The sequence below is a fragment of the Rhinopithecus bieti genome, unplaced genomic scaffold (genome assembly GCF_001698545.2).
Source record: "Rhinopithecus bieti isolate Rb0 unplaced genomic scaffold, ASM169854v2 scaffold_48776, whole genome shotgun sequence".
In the NCBI taxonomy this organism is placed as follows: Eukaryota; Metazoa; Chordata; class Mammalia; order Primates; family Cercopithecidae; genus Rhinopithecus; species Rhinopithecus bieti.
Genome location: NW_016819196.1, coordinates 6,446 through 19,191, shown reverse-complemented (window position 1 = coordinate 19,191; position 12,746 = coordinate 6,446). Strand labels below are relative to the sequence as shown.

The 12,746-nt window shown below is 48.3% G+C and overlaps 1 pseudogene across 1 annotated transcript; it reads right to left on the bottom strand.

The window, feature by feature from the left end:
- Window positions 1-3,581: 3,581 nt before the first annotated feature.
- On the bottom strand, window positions 3,582-4,893 carry LOC108519601 (60S ribosomal protein L4 pseudogene; annotated as a pseudogene). The gene is made up of 2 exons (XR_001882669.1): window positions 4,733-4,893; window positions 3,582-4,619 (listed from the first exon to the last, which is right to left on the bottom strand). The product of XR_001882669.1 is annotated as a 60S ribosomal protein L4 pseudogene (transcript).
- Window positions 4,894-12,746: the final 7,853 nt, after the last annotated feature.

The window sequence follows — 12,746 nt, the reverse complement described above, 5'->3', positions numbered from 1 at the left end:
GCTGCCATGTTGTAAGGAAGCCCAAACCCCACGGAGAAGCCACAGACAGATGCTCTAGTCACAGATCATAGTCTTTGAGTCATTCTAGTCCAGGAGCCAGATATGTGAATGAAAGAGATTAGATGATTCCAGCCCTAGTCTTCAAGATATTCCCAGCTTTCAAGTCTTCCCAGTGAGGCCTCAGACGTATGGAGTAGAGACAAACCATCCCTACCACACACTGTTCAAATTCCTAACTCGCAAAATTCATGAGCATAATATAGTAGTTATTTCAAGCTGCTAAATTTTGAGGTGATTTGCTGTGCATCAATAATATCTAGAAGTTCGTTTGACTTGCCCAAGGTTACCCAGCTAGTAAGTGGCAAAGCTGGGATTCAATCTCAGGTGGTCTGACTTCAGAGCTCATTTTCTGGAACTGCATAACAAGCCTCCCAATACATGCTTGGGTTAAGCTGGCATGCAGTGTCCCATGTGGCTGATCTCAGATTCTGGAAAGTGGAAGACGGGCCCTGAAGAAATAAGGCTGGGGCAGGGGCCCAGGTGGGTCTCTGGAGAGGAGGAAGGTGGCATGCAGCAGGTGTGACATGAGGCTCTGACTCAAATACAAGATTTTGTAAGTCCTAGGCAGCAAAAGGCAACAAGAGGGCACCTGATGAGGAAAGAAAGTAAAAGCATCAATGCAGTTTGTGCACGAAGTGCAGGCATGGAGTGGAGAATGGTAACAGGGAGCTGGTGATTCCTTAGGACTCATGAATTTGATGTAAGAGAGAAGGCTGGGCCAGACAGCTCCATGGCAAAAAGCTGACGGAAAAGGATGTTTGAATGCAGACAACAGAGATGACTCCCTCTATCCTCTGCCCATCAGGACCCTCCACAGAATCTGGCTGCTTCTTTGGGTGTGGACTGAGCTTTCTCCTGCCTTACATGAAGGCCCAGGCAGAGCCCCACTGCAATCCCGCAGATCTCCTATTCACTGACAACTCCCTTTCTCTGACCAGTCTCCTTCCAACTTAGGGATAGCATCATCCATTCATTCTTTCCTTCGTTCAACATTTAGGACCTGCTTCCTATAGTGTAGGCTCTGTTCTAGATGCTGGGGACAGAGACCAAAGTAAAAATAATGAGCTCTTTCCATTGAGTTACCAGGCAACAAGGTAAGGGCTGTGATGGAGGTGTTTTGTGGACCTGGAAACAGGGATTCCCTACCCCTGTGAAGCTGATGACTTGACACCCTCTTCTAGCTACTGGTATTTTCATTTTCCAAGTACTTTCAATTTGATGACGCCTGTAGCCTTTTCTTTTCTTTGGGCTCTTAGAATGACACTATGCAGAATTTCTGTAAAGTTGTCTTCAGTCAAAAGCTTAAAATAGTAGCTCCACTCTCTTGGGTAGTGATGAAAAATCAGGGAGTCATTTGCTCAGACACAAACTCTATGACCCCTGGATCATAACCCACAGCCATGTGTTTCTACAGTCAAAAATAGTACACATACAATAAAACTTCACATTTTACATATTGCTGTATAATTTTAAGGCTCTTCCATAGTCATCATCATTAGTTGATCCTGACTTCCCCAAATGAAAGGTGGAATAGGTGCTGTTTCCTGAGTGACTTAGTCCATTCAGGCTGCTGTAACAGAATACCATAGATTGAGTGGCTTTTAAACAACGGGAATTTATTGCTCACACTTCTGGAGGCTGGGTAGTCCAGATCAAGGTGTTGGCAGATTGAGTGCCTGGTGACCTGCTTCCTGGTTCTTAGATGGTTGTATCTTTTTGTGTCTTTACATGGTGGAAAGGGTGAGGGAGCTCCCTGGAGTCTCTTTTATAACACTAACCCCATTCATGAGGGCTCTACCCTCCAAAAGGCCCTAGCTCCAAATTCCATCACCTTGGGGCTTAGGTTTCAACATAGGAATTTTGGAGGGACATAAACATTCAGTCCATAGCACTGGGTTTACAGCTTGTGAAACTGCATGCGCAAGTTAAGCAACCAACTCAAGGTTCACACACTGGGCAGTGGTGGAAACACGGTTGGGATCTGGCTGGAGACAGGACGTCCTGAGTTTCTGCTGCACACACAGCCCTTCTGAACAGAATGATGACTCCTTCCCCAGGCTGCTGCGCTTTGTGCCTCTGGATCAGCTATCCCAGACCGACAGATCTGCCAACTGTTCTTTCCATAGCGCAAGGCTGCTGCTGGAGGAAGCTAGCTTCCTGACAAGGGTCTTTGTGAAGTTCACTGGTCAGTAACACACCTGGTCAAATGCCAAAGCCTGGGCACCGACATGAGACCAGAAGGGAACCTAGGGGAACTTTGCTGGGGTTACCCGAAAAAGGGCAATCCTATGCCTTCATGTATCTTGAACGTAAGTGAATATGAAAAAGAGGCAGACAGAAGCGGGGTGAAGGGCACGGACTCTAAGCCTGGCTGCTGGATTAAAAGCCTGCTTTGCCGCCTACCAGCTGTAAGGCCTTGGGCAATCACCTAAATCTCATCTATTTCCTTATTTGTGAAATGGGTTGTGACAACATCCACCTCATAGAGTTGTTATGAGGATTAAGCGAGTTAATACTTATTAAATGCTGAGGGCAGTTCTTGGCATGTGGTAAGTTATTTATAAATAATTTAAATTTGTTAAATAATGATGGACCCTCTAAGGCAGTGATCTCCAACCTTTTGGCACCAGGAGCCAGTTTCATGGAAGAGAGTTTTTCCAAGGACAGCGGGTAGGGGATGGTTTTAGGATGAAGCTGTTCCACCTCAGATGATCAGGCATTAGATTCTCGTAAGGATCATGCAACCTAGATCCCTGGCATGCACAGTTCTCATAGGACTCCCGTGAGAATCTGTTGCCACCACCAATCTGTCAGGAGGCAGAGCGCAGGCTGTAATGCTCTCTTGCCCACCCCTCACCTCCTGCTGTGTGGCCCAGTTCCTAACAAGCCACAGACCAGTACCAGTCCATGGCCCAGGGGTTGGGGATCCCTGCTCTAGGGGCCAGGCACTGTTCTAGTACCATGACAAATGGAGGGCCAGGACATGCCACTGACCCCAGGGAGTCTACAACCTGCCCACTGCCTGCATCCATGTGAGATCATGGCCATATCCTCCACTGGACTCTCCATGTCAAATATTTACTGTGACATCTCCTTTAACAACAAATTATTTAACAACTGGTGGTATGAATGAGAGTTAAATAACCTTAATGTCAGGGATTAGGAGGATGGGAGTCAGGAAGGATAGGATGAGGTCCCTACCTATGGATGTCAGCAATGAAACCCAGACTGAGCACTGTTAGTCTCTGTCTCTATCCCTTCCAGCAGGACAGCCACTAGGCACCTGCGGCTATTGAGTACTTGGAATATGGCCAGTCCAAACTGAAATGTGCTGTAAGACTAAACAGAAATGTGCTGTAAGAACCAAAACAGAAAGCATGCCAAATATCTAATTAGTACATTTTCATATTTATTCTTTTTGTTTGTTTGTTTTGTTTTGTTTTGTTTTTGTTTTTTTTCTCACTGCCTGTAAGATCAGGTATTTATTCAAGAGAAGCTGTCCAAAATGATGTGACGAATAATCAAATTTAAGAGTTTATGCAGCAGGCTTCTTTTCCTCTGTAGTAGGTTTCTTTTCTGCAGGCTTCTTTTCAGGGGCTGGTTTCTTGGTAGCTGCTGCCTTTTTTCCCACCAGAGGCTTCTTCTGCTTCTTAACACACAACAGCAGCCTTCTTTCCTTCCTTTTCCTTTCTTACCTACCACAGGCCTCTTGCCTGCAACTGCCGCCTTCCTCAATCCTGATTTTGGCTTCTAAGTGCTGCTGCGCTGCAGCGCTGCCTTATCCACCGGCAGCTTGTTGATTCCCTGGCCTGGCGAAGAAGCTATTCCGAGGCATGTCTTTGCAATATGGGTTTAGCCTTCAACATGATTCCAGGTTTTTCAGTGGGTTCTTCTTGACCTGCGATGAATCTTCTTGCGTGGTGTGCTCGAGGCTTCTTTGCGATCTCCCGGGCTTTTCAAGATTCTGCTAGATCTGTATTAATCTTCTTGTGCATGGGAAGATTGTAGTACTTTGAGGGAAGCGGCTTTACGCCAAGGCCATACAATTCATTCTAACTTCCGGAAAGCCCTCCTCAGTCAAATGCAGAAACGTCCACGTGTCCACCAGGAGCAATGCTCAAATGTTCATTTGCTTACATTAGCAGATAAATTACAGGATATTTCGGAAGCCTTTGATGAGTGCCATTATCCTCATTATAGATGATGCACGGCCCCCTGCCGCTGGATACGCGTCGGTTTCTCATTTTGCCTTTGCCAGCTCTCATTGCTGAGAGGCATAGACCTTGTTTGATATCTTCCAGGCTTTAAGTTTTCTTAAGGAGCAAACAGCTTCCTTGGTCCTTCTTGTAGCTTCAACTTTATCTTCCACTACCAAGGAAGTTCAGGAACTTCCTCAATTTTATGACCTTTATGACATGACCAGTGGCTGTAGGGCGGGCACCAGGACAGAACAGATGGCATATCGTTTTTGGGTTGTGTTTCTACGATGCCAACGGCGCCAGGTTTTTGGTTGGTGCAAACATTCGCCTCCATGACACCATGTATTCCACAAAGCATCCCTGGCCGGAGAGCGGTGAGTCCCACCACCTCGAACTCTGGGAATATCGAGCCACAGCTCTGCCAGTAATCCAAGACTTCCAGCACTGTCTGAATGACCTGCTTATTCACTGACAGCGTAGGGCCTGTCTGTTGTTTATGGCGCAAGTTGGTGGTGGAACAAAGTTCACATATCTGGGTCGAATAGGAGCTTGAATACAGCAGGCAAGTGACATTTTTGCCAGATGACTCCCCCTTTTCGGAGTACACCGATATCAGTGGGCGAGCACATGCCATGGCGGAGAGAGGACACAACCACACTCCTCTCACGTCGGATGCTGCCACAGGAAAAGCTCATATTTATTCTATGTTGAAATGATAGTATTTTCAATACATTGGGTTAAATAAAATATACTGTTAAAATTAAGTTCACTTGCTTCTTTTTACTTTTTAAAATATGGCTACTAGAAAAGTTTAAATTGCATCTGTAGTTGTGTTTGCGGCTCACTTTATTAGCCAAGTGCTGAATGACATGGGTCCCAGCAGATGAGTGAGCTGGGAAAGGAAATATTCAACTTCCCTTAGGAAGACACTCACAGAGAAGGTGAGAGTTTGATGCAGATCCCAGGGAGGTGCTCTTTCCTGTGTATCCAGTGCCTGACCAAGGTTCCATTCTTACTGGGTGCTCATCTTTGATTTGTTGAATTATTGCCAACATGTGACCTGGCTGTGTGATAGGAGAGAGGGCAGGAAAGCAAGCAGGCCTAGGAGCAGATGCTCTGAATTTAAATTACATCCCTTATACACCTGAAGATGCTAAAAGTAGAATAGCCAGCTGGAGCTCATTTCTCGCCAGGTGCAGGCAATGGCCATCCATCTGGGGCTTTCTATTTTGTTGAGTTGGCCTCCACTGAATCAAATTCTTTGAAGGACTCTGCTGATGCCAGCCTTGGTGCTTCCATTTTAAAGTGCTGTGTGAAGAAAGATTTGGACTTCATTGCCTCCTTTTCTTGGTGGCTGAATTGAGCCAGTTCCCACCTTCCCTGGACCACATCCCTACACCATCTGTAGGAAAGTTTAGGAAAAGTTGAGCTTCTGCAAATGGCTCTAAGGGAGGGAGGGGGAGGATTCAGTAAGACCGGGCTGGTGGCCGACCTCAGAAAGCCAAGACTAATTCTGTAGTCTAGTCACTCCGTCAAACATTTAGTGTATCCGGGTGATTGTTCCCTGGTAGGCTGAGACGGTCTATCTGCTGGGCCTTTTGTCATGTTAACTGCAGCCGATCAATGGATTGAGGTCAGGACTTCTGATGTAGGTGCAAGCTTAGAGGGAAAAAAGTCTCAAAGATTCATTTTTTCTCGTCTGGTAACACTCCGGTCACTTATTTTTTCTCAGTTAGCCTCTGCTGCTCTAAAGTGGATATTGATCAGTGCTTTAATGCAAACCTGTCAAATTAATTTTGCAGACCTGGGATATGACTGGCCTAAAATTGCTTCTGCATCTGTTCTCTGCAGCAAGCCTATGAATTTTAATCACGGCCAGAATGGGTTGGTGGCTTTTTTTGTTAGAAACTTGAATAGGAAAGGTTTAAACTGTAAATGCCAGGGAATGATGCTGTTTTGTTCTTTTCAGAAACTCATGTGGTGGAGGTCAAAGAAATTATTATGTCGGGTGTATTCTTGGCAGATGCTGTGGGAAGCTTTGCGGGCTGGCTTTCTCCAGAGCTGCGCCCGGGGAGTGGTGGTGCCTCCATAAACACATGCAGTTGCAGAGCCACAGCTCTGGGGACTGGCGGGCACTGGGATGCCTGCACAGTTTGCCATCCTGGCCTGTAGCGCTACCCCTGTCTACTGTTTTTTGTTATCCAAGACAGCTTTACCTCCTGGGGGTGAAGGAGGCTTAGATTGCACTTTGGTTTGAAGATTTGGGTTCCAGACCTGGCTCTGCCTCACCCTCTCATGTACTGTGGGCAAGATGGATATCTTTCTGAGACTCAGGTAATCATAGAAAATATTTAATGTCAAGAAACATCCTAAGGCCAGGCTCCTCCAGACAGGGCCATGCCATGTCAGCTCCCTATGCCCAGGAGTCCTGCAAGGGCAGGGCGGTCCTCAGCCACTGCTAATGGAGTTCTCACTGTGTCCCCTGCAGCTGCTGTCCTGAGTCCTCGTGGGAGGCTCCCCACCCCTCCATACCTCAGATCCTGGGCATGGAGCCAGAGCTGACACCCCCACTGTCATGCCCACTGCTGGCCACCACTGCCACTGCCACCAGAGTGCCTTCCTGCTGCTTGCACTCCCTGGGCACTTTCCCCAACTGGACTACTGAGGCCAGATGGCCCTTTTGCAGGGAAAGGTGTTCCTGGCATCCCCAATTCTCTGGGAGAGGGTGGCACATCTGCCCCAACCACCCAGGGGCTCTGTCCCTACCCTCTGGTGGCAGCTCCCCTCCCCACAGACAGTCATGGCAAGTTCACTCGGCACAGAATCAACCAACTACGACCCTAACCATATTTGCCCTTCACTGCACATCATTATCATCTATTTATTGAGTAGCTATTATGTGCCAGGCTCTGTTCTCAGTGCTTTTCATACATTATCTAACTTAATGCTCACAAAAAAGATGCAAGGGAGGTGCTGTTATCACTCCTGTTACTGGGAAGGTGACTGAGGCACAGAGGTAAGATGATCTCACCGACTTGCACAGCTCATTCATGGTGATGCTAGGCTTGAACTCAGGCCACCTGGGTCTAGCAACCACCTTGTGATCTGCACTGTCTGTCTGTCTGTCTGCTATATTCAGGGAAGCACACGATGTGGTGTCACCTTATCTGGGTCCCTGATTGTTGTATCTGTGTTATTTTTACTTCCCCAATAAAACTCCAAACTCAAGGATGTCACTCCTCCTATTTCTTAATACTCAAATAGATAAATGAAGATGAAGAACCACATGATCACAGAGAACAGGCCAGGGAAGTGTTTGGGGACAGCTTTGAAGGCAACTCTGATGAATTCAGCTCTACAAAGTAAGGGGGAGAGATGGGTGAGGGATAGAGAGAAAAGAGAAGTGAAACAGAGGAGAGACAGGAGAAGAGAAAGGGGAGGGGAAAGGAAAGGGAGGAGAGGGGAGGGGAGCGGAGGGGAGGGGAGGGAATCATTTCGTTTCACATGGGTATATCTTGTCTCTCCAACTGTGAGGTCCCAGCAGTGGGAGGTTGGGAGGTGAAACCCCTCCTTCCCCCTGGAGTAATGAACTGGAGGGGCTGGAAGACCTGGAACTCAGAGCCAGCCGACACTCCCAGGTCAGAGAACTGGGCATTGAGAGGCCCCTCAGGAACCCATGGGAACTCACATGAGGGCCCATGGGAGAGCAGCAGCTGGAAGGTTGTGGCTGAGGCATTATTGGCCTACCAGGGGTCAATAGAGAAACAACAGAGCCAACAGAGAGAGGACTCCCCAGCACCTATAGCACCCAAGGGACACTTGTCTCCCTGGGACCTTCCTGGAGGAGCTGGACACTGAGGAGGGAAGGGACCTGGGTTTTCTCAGAGCCTGGCCAGCCTCCTCCTCCCCAATCCCATATCCCTATCATCCTTGCCCCAGACAACCCTCAAGAGAGTTGGGGTCCTTCTCAGACTGCACTGGGGAGAAGCAAAGAGATGTTGTTCAAACTGAACTTGAAGTTATACTTTGAACTGAACAGGATTGTCCTTACGGAAAGTGATCAGAAAGTTATGGAATGTAAGTTGTCATTGAAGAATGGAGGTAGGAGATTGAGCATAGTAGGTTTATAATCATACTCCCTCCTTTTCAGTGAGCACAGCTACCCCCCAGCCCAGAAACAGAGCTGCCTGTCTCACATATGGCTTTTAAACCTGAGAAAGGATCCTGATTGCACAGGTTTGGGTCAATACTCAGTCCCTCCCTGGGGACTGGGCACTGCGGGGGAAGTTCTGTAGGTAGGGGAGCTCAGCCCATCCCCAGAGGGTGGGGGAGTAGGGTAGGGGAAGGGGTTATCTTATTAGAGAAGACAGCAGCAGGGAGCTTGGGGGTAGTTACCTGCATGGAGGGAGTCAATCCCAGTGTGAGTGTTTTGTGGCTGTTCACAGCTTTGTGCTGAGTTCCTCCATTCATCTGAAAGAAGTCAATGCCACTCCTGCCAGAACGGGGTCTCCAAATCCTACCTCATCGCCTCCTGTATGTGAGTTGGGTCTCCCATGTCTGAGAATAGGCTCCTGTGAGGCCCCTGCCTCCTTCCCCAGCATCCTCCTCTATGCCAAGCAGAAAGCCGAGGAGGTGGGAGGTGCTCAGTGAATGCCTCGTGAATGAGTGTCTGCCTGAGTGAATGAATGACTCTGTGAATGAAAGGAAAGGAAATGAACAGCAATTAGACGTACACATACCCAGAGCTCACCTAACCACACAGCTTCCTGCCCTCCACTTATCTGCTAAAAGCTTTGTGCCCATAATATCAGGTTTGGGCTCCTCAGTCCCTGAGGGGAGGGGCAAGGGGCTGCTGCTCTGTGGTCTGAAGGAGAAGGCACCAGGCTAGGGATCAGGGGAGTTGTCCTGCTGTTAATTACCTGTGTGACCTTGGGCAAGCCACCTAACTTGCCTTTGCTTCAGTTTCATGTCCATCAAATGCGGCTAATGCTCTCTGTGTGTTTACCCCACAACAGAGATGAGGGAAACAGACAAGATGAGAAAGTTAACAGCACTTAGACAAATCTAAAAGAAAAACAGTGAGGGAGAAGAAAGGCATTCTTATGACCCAGGGCCTCCATCGGGGGTGCATTTGATTACAGAGCTGGATGTTAGGGTGGTGTGTGGGGAAGGCAGGAAGGCCCTCCACACCAAGGAACTTGCGCTTTCAACGAAAATCCCCCAACATTCAGATGGGGTCCTGTCGTGTGCCCAGCCCTGAGAGGAGAGAACTTCAAAATGAAAGAATCCTGCCTGCCCTTAAGAAAAGATGCACACCTGTAAACAATTGGATCTGCCAAAAAGAATCAGTGGTGTGTCACAGAAAATCAGTCAGTCCATCGATATTTGTTGAGCAACTACTACGTACTGGGTGCTATTTTAGAAATTCAGGGTAAGAGGTGGACAGAGTCCTGCCCAAAGAGCTACACACCAGGGAGTGAATGAACACATAAACAAGCAGTCAGTAAATGAATGGGATGGTATCAGAGCCTGGTAAATGCTGTTAAAAAAAATGAATAGGGTAACGCTATAAAGAGCAGCTGATGGTGGAGTAGGAGGTTGCTTTAGTGGAATGATCACAGAAAGGTTCTGGGAGGTGATGACATTAGAGCCGAGGCACACAGATGACAGCCAGAGGACAGTGGAGGGAGGCCCCAGAAACAGGCGGTGTGCCTTGAGCACAGCGAACACAGGATAAGGTGGGCTGGGCCTGGCAACATCCACCTTTACTGGCTATGAGGAGGAGGGCAAGGCAGGGAACCCATTGGAGGCTTAAGTAGGGGTGGACATGATCTGAGAGAGAGAGAATGACCAAGCAAATGTGGCACAGTGATGGCGATGGATGGATATGGGTGATGAAGGCAGGAGAATTCTTGTATTTCTCTTGCAAGTTTTCTACTTGTTTGAAATTATTTCAAAATAAGAAGATGAAAAACAAAAGACCACTTAGGTTTCTGGCGGACAGTTGATTGCAGGGGTTAGGGGAGGAAGGATGCCTGAGGAGGCTCTTGCAGGAGTCTAGGTGACTTGGACTAGGGGGAAGGTGGAAGAGAGAGGTCATTTCCAGGTCATATTTAAGAAGTTGTGTTTGTTTTATATTGCTCCTATAACAAGTAACCACAAACGTGGTGGTTATCAACAACACAAATTTGTCATCTTATAGTTCTGTAGGCTAGAAATCCAACACAAGTGTCACTGGGCTAAAATCAAGATGTCTCAACATCTGTGCTCCTTTCTGGGGTCCCCAGGAGAGAATCCATTTTCTTGCCTTTCCAGCTTCCAGAGGCCTCTTTCCAGCTCTTGCACAGAACCTCCTGCTTACAGAACCAGAAAGGGTATTGAATCCTTCTCACGCTGTCGTCTCTCTCTGACCACAGCCTAGAAAGGTCCTTGCTTTAAAGGACTCATATGATAGTATCAGGCCCATCCAAATAATCCAGAATAATCTTTCCATCTCAAGATCCACAAATCTTAATCACATCTGCAAAGACCCTTTTGCCATGTAAAGGAAGATATTCACAGGTTCATGGAGATAGAAGTGTGGACATCTTTAGGGACCACAATTCTGCCTACCAAAAGGTGGAACCATTAGAGTGAATTGGACTGGATTTGGGTGTGAGGGAAAGAAATGAACCAAGGATGACTGCGGGATTTCTCACCTGAGCTACTGAGTGAAGGATGGAGCCATCGTTCCGGAGAGCAAGCCCCTTAGGAAGAATGGGCTGGTGGGGTAGGGAGTGTCAGGGAATCAATTGCTCTGCTAGAAGTGTGCTAAGTTTGGGCTGGCACAGTGCAGAGTATTTGGAAGGGTCTCATGCTGGTGCCAAGGGGAAGAGAGGAGCATAAGCAAAGATAGGGCCTGAGAGTGGCACTCATAGGGGTCACCGTGCATGCCTCCTCAGTGCATAAGCACGTACTGAGTTCCTGATAGTCACTGCGCCTGGAGATATGAATACCTCCATAAATAAAAGACGTTCTGGAAGGAAATGGAAGGCCAGATGCACACGTGGTTGAAGAGACAGGTTGGGGTCTGGTTTACAAGGCCTTGGGTGCTAGGTCATCAGGTGTGGGCATGAGGCAGGAACAAGGGGCGGCTCCCGCAGGGCCTTAAGGAGACGAATGGCACAACACAGGAAAAAGGACATGACAACACATACAGTCTTTAAACAGGCACCAAACTGGCTGAGTGTGGGCACATGCAGACAAGCTGCAGGCACACGGCAAGGCCACTCTAGCCCAGCCAGGGAATCCTGGCTTGGGCCTGTCCCTTCCTGCTGCTCCTGGCTTGAAGGGATGTACCTGGCACCACAGGGTGGGGGATGTGTGGAAGGAAGGGGAGAGGCATCTCTTCCTCTTTCTGAACTGCCGCTCTTAAATCAAACAATTCAATCCAGGTGGAAGAGGCTTGGCAGCTGGGAGGGAAGAAGAAGGAGAAGCAGACGATAAAAAAAAAATCAATAACGCTTCCCCATAAAATAAATTGAGATTTGTGGAATTCACTTCCACTTGACATCAAAGATGCCGATTGGTGAATTCGTTTAAGACCAAATTGAAAACGTATCATTTTAATCCGGGTCCCCAGGCTGCCCCAGGCTCCATGGCAAAAGCCCTGGGGACTGGGTTTACTGCAGCTCCCGATGCTCATTTGGGGCAGATTGATCTCCATGGCTTTGGAGAAGCAGTGCTGTGGGTGGCAGGAGAGGCACCCCCTTCTCAGGCCAAGGTCCCTCCAAGCTAGGATGCCACCAGGAACCACTGAAGTGGCCATGCTTGGCTGCCCGAGAAGTGGCTTTAAGAGGCAGACACAATGCTGGCTAGCCAGAACCTCAGGCATCATGCAGCAATTTCGACCTCATCAGGCTTTCCTGTTTCCTCCTGTAACCTAGTGTGCAATAAACTACAAGGCACGTCATAGAGTGGACCCACTGTGGTTCTGGATCCCCCTCCCCCAGGGCATGAATATGAAGTGAATGGTGGTGTGGAAGGTGAGGGAAGAGGGCCACTAAATATTAAGCAAACAAGGCAAACACATGACAAATGAGCACCCCGAGGGTTTCCTTGGCCTGGGCCTCAAAGAAAAGAGGACAGGTCTGAAAAGCATTGGGTGAGGCTCCGGAACATGTCTTCACTAAAGTTAAGATCCAGTCCTGCGTGAGGGGCTTTCCTCATCCACTACGTGGACACAAGGGCAGCAGTCTGCAGGCTGGTGGGTTAAGATGATGCCAGCCCTAGACTTTGAAGAAGCCATATCTGACTAGACAGGAATGGCCAGGCTTGGGGTGGTGTGGCTAGGACAGCTCAGAAGTGTAGGCAGACAGTGTGGTCCAAAGTGCAGAGTGCTGGTCACCAACAAGTATCCTGGGTGAGCATGTCTGGGCTGCATGAATTCAGGCAACTGAACCTCTCTGTGCCTCTGAGTTTTTATCTATAAAGGGTGGGGGTGGGGGG